General features: G+C 41.3%; 1 long non-coding RNA gene across 1 annotated transcript; it reads left to right on the forward strand.

The window, feature by feature from the left end:
• The first annotated feature begins 5494 nt into the window (after window positions 1-5494).
• LOC128015254 (uncharacterized) lies at window positions 5495-6064 on the forward strand. Its single transcript, XR_008183854.1, has 2 exons — window positions 5495-5739; window positions 6014-6064. It is a non-coding gene; the product is annotated as an uncharacterized LOC128015254 (long non-coding RNA).
• The last annotated feature ends 2888 nt before the right edge of the window (window positions 6065-8952 follow it).

Genomic DNA, 8952 nt, shown 5'->3' on the forward strand with positions numbered 1-8952 from the left:
TACATGCATTAAATATATTCACGTGATCACCTCTCACACATAAGTTCATTACACTGCAAAACCTAATAGTCATAAATACCACACCAATAAATGCATATCAAATAGTAATCACCACAAACTGTCAATCATACTCGTGCTAAATATCTAGCCGTCGTCAACTGTATAGGAGGCGTATGGGAAAGGTTAACCTGCCCACCCCCTTACACACGCACTCACTCTACACACAAATAGAGCCGGGGGACCATTGGGTTCATACATACATCAGGGCCTCCCCGGCAAACACAGCAGGAACAGACATTAACATCCAATACAATAATAAAAACAACATGTACTGCTGGCTTTCTTACCCGCTACCGGACGTGGGTTCCGCGTTCAGTGAACTCAACGGCGGCCGCCCCTTCTTTAGGCATGAGCAGCTTACACTAACACCTTACAAACATCAGGCAGCTCCAAAGTCTCTGTCCCTGTCCACACAAATTGCAGGCATTTTCAAAACCGCAGATTTTTGAAAACTACTGCCAGAGTTAAGATTTTTTAAAACTCAGATTGTCAGTGTTTTTGTGTAGACAGCGAAATTTTGGCTTGTGACATTAGAGTATACGCTGTTATCTCCACTAACTGGAAACATTTTCAGGCTTCTGATTGGCCAACATGGCTTTATTTTTAAGATTATATCATCGCCACCTGTTTGCTTGGCATGCTCTTGGCAGTGCTTCATAGCTTGCTTTTGAGCTTTCTTGTGGACAGAGATTATTTTTTTTAATGGAAAAAAGAAAAGCTGTTTAGAAAAATACCTGTGTATGTGTGGACATGGTCTCAATCTATTGTGCATTAATGCAGGCATTTATAAATCAAGACCCATAAGTACAAGGCTGCAGTGATGGGCTATTTAACAAAGGGTGTATACAGGTCAATGAGCAGCTAATTAAAGGAAGAATCAGTACTGAGCAAATAAAATTGAAACGTATTAGAAAACAAAAGAACTCCATACAATGACAAATAAACTTCTAAACAATGGAAAAAAAAATATTTGATACAATATAATATGACATTTATATTTATTTCCAGAAGAAAATCATTGACACCCTCCACAAGGAGGGTAAGCCACAAACATTCATTGCCAAAGTAGCTTACTGTTCACAGAGTGCTGTATCCAAGCATGTTAACAGAAAGTTGAGTGGAAGGAAAAAGTGTGGCAGAAAAAGATGCATAACCAACCAAGAGAACCGCATCCTTATGAGAATTGTCAAGCAAAATCGATTCAAGAATTTGAGTGAACTTCACAAGGAATGGACTAAGACTGGGATCATGGCATCAAGAGCCATCACACACAGAGGTGTCAAGGAATTTGGCTACAGTTGTTGTATTCCTCTTGTTAAGCTACTTTTGAATCATAGACGACATCAGTGGTGTCTTACCTGGGCTTAGGAAAAGAACTGGACTGTTGCCCAGTGGTCCAAAGTTCTCTTTTCAGATAAGAGCAAGTTTTGTATTTATTTGAAAACCAATGTCCTAGATTCTGGAGGAAGGGTGGAGAAGCTCATAATCCAAGTTGCTTGAAGTTTCAAGTTTCCACAGTCTGTGATGATTTGGGGTGCAATGTCATCTGCTGGTGTTGGTCCATTGTGTTTTTTTAAAACCAAAGTCACTGCACCCGTTTACCAAGAAATTTTGGAGCACTTCATGCTTCCTTCTGCTGACCAGCTTTTTGAAGGTGCTGATTTGATTTTCCAGCAGGATTTGGCACATGCCCACACTGCCAAAAGCACCAAAAGTTGGCTAAATGACCATGGTATTAGTGAGCTTGACTGGCCAGCAAACTCCTGAATGACCTAAAGGCCACTGTCAAAGAAACCTGGGCTTCCATGCCACCTCATCAGTGCCACAAACTGATCACTTCCATTCCACACTGAACTGAGGAAGTAATTAAAGCAAAAGGAGGTCATTCCAAGTATTGAGTACATTAATAGTAAATGATTATACTTTCCAGAAGGGCAACTATTCACTAAAACGTTTTTTTTTTTGGTCTAGTGAATTATTCTAATTTGTTGAGATGAATTGAATTGCTGGGTTTTTGTTCAATGTAAGCCAAAATCATTACAATTAAACTACTGCATTCTGTGTGCACTGAATTAATTTAATACACAAGTTTCACAATTTGAGTTGAATTACTTAAATTAACTTTCCACAACATTCAAATGTATTGAGATGCACCTGTATGTTTTGTCCTTTACTTTGATCTTAGCTGATCTGATCCTGTCTTTGCGAGAGTAAATCTGAACAATAGTTCCAACAGGCCAAAGAGGCCAACTACTCGTAGATTTTCTCTTTCTGACATCCATTTCTGTCTGGTTTGAAGGCTAGGTAGGTAGTTATGGGTGAACTGCCTCCAAAAGTAATCAGCTAACAGCTGACTATGCCTCCATCTCTGTTGACTCAGAAGCTCAGAATCTTTGTATGTCACTTGTGGAAGTCCCACCACACCATCAACAGGATGTTGGGGGAGACTGGATCAGGGTCAGTGATGTCTGAAGATGTTTAACCAAGGGGTTTATCATTAAGGATTCCCTCAATTTCAATAAAAACTGTTCTCAGTATTTCTTCAGTGACTGTCTGCGCTCCGAGAGTCACTTGCTGGGCTGTTTTCAGAGATCAAATCTCCCACTCCCAATATCCACCAAAATGTGGGGCATTAGGTGTCTTGAACATGAACTTGATTTGCTGGCTTGCAAGTTGAGATGAGGTTGAAGAGCAGAAAAAGTCATCCGGAATGCTCTTTTTCCCCACCTTTGAATTTCATTCCCTGATCTGACATGATTTCAAAGGGTTTCCTTCATCAAGCAATGAAGCGACGAAGGGCTTTCAGGAATGAATCACTGACCAGGATTTTAATATTGCCTAAAATATCCAGGTTGTGTGACATTCATGAGCTATAGAGAGCAAAGCAGACAACTCCAATGCTTTCGATTCACTCTCACAAACCTACTTTGGTGTCTTTTTTTGACTGGTGTACAGCAACGATTCAAGTCAAACGACGAACAAACACATGCTTTGCATCGCTTTGATCGTTCCCTGTAGTTCTCACCTTATCACACGCAGCCCAACAATTGGTCAATTATGAACAACACCTGCATGTTATTTTTGCTTTGGATGTTTTAGGCAATATTAAAATCCTGGCTGGGACGTGTCCTGTATGAACGGCGCATATGGCCACACTACTGCTTGGGTTATCATACACTTGAAAATTATCACCCATCTTTTCTCATATCGACCTCCTACCTTTATGAGATAAAGACTTAAGCAATATATAATGGTTGAATAGAAAATTGGCTGGTGAATTCTCAACCTGACAGATGGGAGGTCTGCCATCCTGGGGGGATTCATTTTGGCCCACCATTTTCAGTAATTAGTGCATTGCCGTTGATGATGTCTGACTGCTGCTCATCCTCTTAATACACAGTATATCCTCCTGAGGTCCACAAACACCCTTTCTAATCCAGGGTGATGCAAACAGTCATCATAGTCTTTTATGATTAGTTTTGTGAGGAGTGAATAATGTGGGTCAAGGACAATGAGGAGAATGGTATCTTCTTCTAGTCAACTGATCTGTCAGAAGGGTCCACCAACCCTTTGTACTGAGATTGATGAGATTTGTACTGTTATCTAGCTCAGGGGCTAGGAACAGCAGTTGACTATTGCTCGACAGGGGTTTACTAAATTTTAAGTGGGACACTTCTTCAGAATATTGAAAGCTGTGAGCTTGGCTTCTTTATAATCTTCTGTACTTTCAATGGAGATAGAGCTTTCAGCTCATGGTTGTATAGGAGTCTTTAGGTAGTCTGTGATGGTGAGAAATTGCTGAAGATCTGGCAGTGACAGTGCAGAAGTTAACATTCCACAGAAAGTTTACTTTTCAGTTCACTATCTTCATTGGTGTGGACTAATGGAGACATTTCAGGCCAGCTGACTGGTGTTTGTCTGAGGAATGCTGGCCCTTGGTTCCATCTGCTCTCTCTGTTGAGTTCAGAGATAGACTTTCCTTTTGTATTGGTATCTGCATGGTTATTGACAGACTGTTTATAATGCCAGGTGTCGGATTCAGTCAAGTCCTGCACCACTGCCACTCTGGTCCCCACAAACACATTACAGCGGCGGTAATCTGATAAAAGTCAGGTTAGTACTGTAGTGGAATCAAACCACAGAGTTAGGCCTTGGTGTGCTGCACACAGCTCAAGATGAGGAATTCTCTGGGTTTTTTTTTGGGAGCAACACGGGACCTACCTGTTACAAAGGCCACCTCCACTTTACTTTGAGGGTTCTCTGTTTTTAAGTAAGCCTCAGATACATACACTTTCTGTGAGGCATCACAAAAGATGCAAAGTTGCTTAATAGTAGTCAAGCAGTCCAGTTCTTTGTTGCAGTAACATCTGGCCAACTAATATTGCAGCAGATCTTCCAATTCACTCTCCTAGTGTTTCCAAAAGTCTAATAAGGTCCTCTGGCAGCCGTGGATCATCCCACTCCCTCAGTTTGTCCCAGAAGCTCTTTACTATCACCTTGGCTTGATTGGTTAATTGTACAATGTAGCCAAGGGGCTGGCAAGGAGCTGGTAAAGACTTCACATTGTGTGAGCTGATTCCTGGGCTTCTTGGTGGCCTTCATTGAACCAGAGGATTCTACTCTGAAACTGAATGTTGGCTGGCAAATGGCTGATAACCGAAGGGTCATTGCTCTTGTAGATCTAAACCACCAGATGCTAGAAGGCTATAGAGTTTGTCTACAAGATTATTCAAAGTGTCACAGGAAGCAAAGCTCTGATCATTTTATGTTGTCCACATAAAATGATTTCTCCACTGAAACTTGTGTGTCTTCTAAAGGCTGGCTGTGATCTAAAATGCTTCCGTAAAGCAAACGAGGCACAACATGGTCTGCAAGTAGTACCAAAAGGCAGGGATCTGGGATTTTGTCTCTTTGCAGGTCTCTCCAAATGTATCTCAGCAGTGGATTATCAAGAGGCGTACCTAATAGAATATGCCATGAATGTCACTGCTGAAAAGAAGAAGGACTGCTAGGAGTGACAGACCAAGTGTTGGACCAGGGCAGGGAGTATGAACTCATTCAGGTTGTGCCCTTCATATGAGAATGAACAGTTGAAAACCACCCTATTCCCATTATGATGCACCATGTGATGCGGGATAAACCAGGACTCTCTGAAACTGTTCACCTGATCCTGACTGAGTTTCAATACATAACCAGCTTGCACTAGCTTAACCATCTCCTCTTGGTATGTTGCAGCTAAGATGTGGTGTCTTTCCAGTAATTTCTCAATTCCTTCCTTCCGTTTGTGCATAGAGATTGACACAAAGCAGAGGAGTAGCATAACGCTGGACAGCATCAACATCCACTCTCACAGTGTTTTCCTAAAAAAGTTGAAAGTACACACAAATCATGCCCTGAAAGAGGCGTATGCCACTTCCTACACAAAATATGGGATTTATAAAAACAAACTTGATGGGACAAATTTGCAAACCTGGATGCAAACTCTGACCCATGAATAAGTACTGTGCTGTTACTTATGTCTAGAAGTGTTTCTTTTCCGCCTCCTACTGGACATTTAAGGTACTGCACTGTATTTGCCGTTTACTTTCGGTTTCTCTCAGTGAATGCAGTCGGGAAGAACGTTCATACAGTTCCTATGGGCTATTGATTCCATCGTTAAAACCTTGGAAATATATGTCTGTAAGTGCTAAGTTTATACTAAATAGTGCTTTAAGTGTTGTGTAGATTAAAGTAAGGTGTAGATCAGTATTATTGTTGTATTTTGTTATATACAGATATGATACGCATTATTGGTTCGATACTTTGTTTTAGCATAATGCTAATTTCTCTTCTGTTTGTATAGAATCTCATTTGATTATAATTTCTTGGCATGTACAAAACCGAACTGTAATGTTAACTGGATGTGTATGTAAAGATGTACATAATGTTCATACATATTTATTCTTGTTTGTAGTTTTACATAAAAGAAGTGAGAAGAACAATCACCAGTAAAGTCACTAAAGTTGCGAAGACTGCTTTCTGGAGTTCTTTTCTGAAATTGTACGCTATCTGTTAAGCCTTTGCTCAAGCAACGCAATCGGTCAGAACAGAATAGTAAAAAGACATTGACACAGCGGGTTAAAACAGCGGAATTACACGACCATTGTTACATTGCATTGAACATCTCTTCAGCAACAAGTATGGAGTCACACTGTGATGAGAAAGAAACCTCTCAGGCCTTTGAGATTAGATCACAAGCTTCTAGCTGGAAATCATCACAAAGATCAAGTCAGTCATCAGCCAGTGCGGCAGCGACTCGGGCTCGAGCTAAAGCAGAAGCAGCTCGAGCTAAAGCATCGTAAGCAGAAAGAGAAGCAGCTATGATGAGGAAAAAAGCAGAAGTAGAAGCAGATCTATACTTGCTACAATCTCATAAAGAAGCGACTGCAGCATCCGCTGAAGCGGCAATTTATGAAGCAGCAGCTGACATTGAGGAAGGAAATATAGCGGAATTGGACCATGAGACACACTCAGTTCGTACTCAGCGTACTAAGGAGTATGTTCAGAAGCATGCAGTGGAACAAAATCAGCAGCAGTATTCTGGTACTCCGATTCTACAGTCATCCTTAAAGAATGCTGAACCTCTTCTGTGTGAAGCAACAGTAACAGCTCCACATGTATATCAATCTTATGGAATGGAGGGATTAAAAATAAAACAGGAGACAATGGATAACCAGAGAGATCATGGACATCTCTCCGCTTTTCAAACATCTCCAGCTCCCAGCATTAAAGCTCCCATGTTTAGCCTACCATATACATCTGATTTAGCAAACTTACATGGTAAGAAAAGAGATGGTGAGTTCTGGTCTTGTGAAGTTCGATGATCATCCTGAGAACTACTGGGCTTGGAAATCATCTTTCCAAGATGTCACAAAAGACCTCGGACTAACAGCCAGAGAAGAGCTCGAGCTTAAAAGAGAAGAGCTTCTTACAAAATGGCTCGGCCCAGAGTCATCAATGCAAGCCAAACGGATCAGATCGGTCCATGCACATTTTCCTATAGCAGGTGTCCGTATGCTTTGGCAGCGATTGGAAGAGTGTTATGGTTGCCCAGAAGTAATTGAGAATGTGCTATTGAGAAAACTGGAAGAGTTTCCAAAGATTTCCAACAGGGATGGACAAAGGCTCAGAGAGTTAGGAGACATGCTTATGGAATTGGAATCTGCAAAGTCAGGCGGACATTTACCTGGATTACCAATTCTTGACACCGCAAGGGGAGTAAATCCCATCATTGAGAAACTTCCCTTTAATCTACAGGAAAGATGGATCACTCATGGTGCTAAATATAAAGAGGATTATTGTGTCGCATTTCCCCCATTTGGCTTCTTTGTCAAATTCATTTGCGACCAAGCAAAAATAAGAAATGATCCCAGTTTTTTGCTATCTATGCAGTGTCATCCCAAACAGGAGAAATTTCCACGGGTCAGCAACAAAATACCTGTGTCAGTGAGGAAAACTGAAGTGCTAACCACAGTTCCTAATTCTAAAGCCAACCAACCTCCAGATCCTGGTAAACAATGTCCAATTCACAATAAACCACATTCGTTGTCAAAGTGTCGTGGGTTTAGAGGAAAACCCCTCGATGAAAGAAAAACGTACCTTAAAGAGCAGTCTATCTGCTTCAGGTGTTGCAGTTCCACTAAACACATAGCAAAGGAATGTGCAGCAGCTGTTAAATGTAGAGAGTGTAACAGTGATCGCCATGTCTCTGCAATGCACCCAGGATCAGCTCCATGGGCAGTGGAATCTCCAGTAACACAGCAAGAGCAGGGCGGGGAGCCTGAAGGTGATTTATTATCTGAGGTTACTTCTAAGTGCACAGAAATCTGTGGCAAAGCTCTTAGACCTAGATCATGCTCAAAAATCTGTTTGGTGGATGTTTACCCATCTAACTCCCCTGGAAAGGCTAAGAGGATGTATGTAGTTCTGGATGACCAGAGTACCAGAGTCTAGAGACCAGAGTACCAGAGTTACAAAGTCCGACTTTTTCGAGCTGTTTGAGATCAATGGAGATTCTTTTCCCTATACTCTTCGTACATGTGCAGGTACAACAAAGACAATGGGAAGAAGAGCAGATAATTTCATTGTTAGTTCACTGGATGGGAAAACTCAAGTGTCACTTCCCACACTCTTAGAATGCAACATGTTGCCGGAAGATCGCGACGAAATTCCTACTCCTGCAGTAGCACAATACTTCTCTCATCTCAAGCCAATGGCTGACAAAATACCACCTTATGATGCAAACGCTCCCATTCTTCTTCTTTTTGGAAGGGACATTTTAAGTGTGCATAAGGTTCGAGAACAGTGTAATGGATCTGGTAACCTGCCATATGCTCAGCGTCTTGACTTAGGCTGGGTCATTGTGGGAGTTTTATGTTTTAATGACAGGGAAAAGTGCTAGGTGCACAATAATTCCTCCTTAAATTGAACTGCAGATTTCACGTTATGGGAAAATATTTTTTGTGAGATATATTCGGAAGACTTCTGGATTCAGTGGATGAACGGTTCATCTACTACACAACTACTGCTGCACAGATATATTGATGTGATAGTAGTAGTACTTATACTATACGTCCTGTCATGATGATTTATGACTTTGACCTTTGACCTTTTGACAGGTTGAACTTCCGGTGACCTTATGATGGATGGGCGGAACAAATGAGATCAAGGGTTAACCTATGACCTTTCCACGCATCGATCATGTGCTTTTGACAGAAAGTTTTACCCTATTGACCTGTTAGTTCTAAATCATGGTTTTGACGGCTAGTTTAAATGGTACATGAAAGACTCCTCACGCATCGATCACGTGGTTTTGACAGAAGTTGTTTGAAGTTGTGTCAGTTAGCTTGTTTG

Source organism: Carassius gibelio, chromosome A1 (genome assembly GCF_023724105.1).
Source record: "Carassius gibelio isolate Cgi1373 ecotype wild population from Czech Republic chromosome A1, carGib1.2-hapl.c, whole genome shotgun sequence".
Classification (NCBI taxonomy): Eukaryota; Metazoa; Chordata; class Actinopteri; order Cypriniformes; family Cyprinidae; genus Carassius; species Carassius gibelio.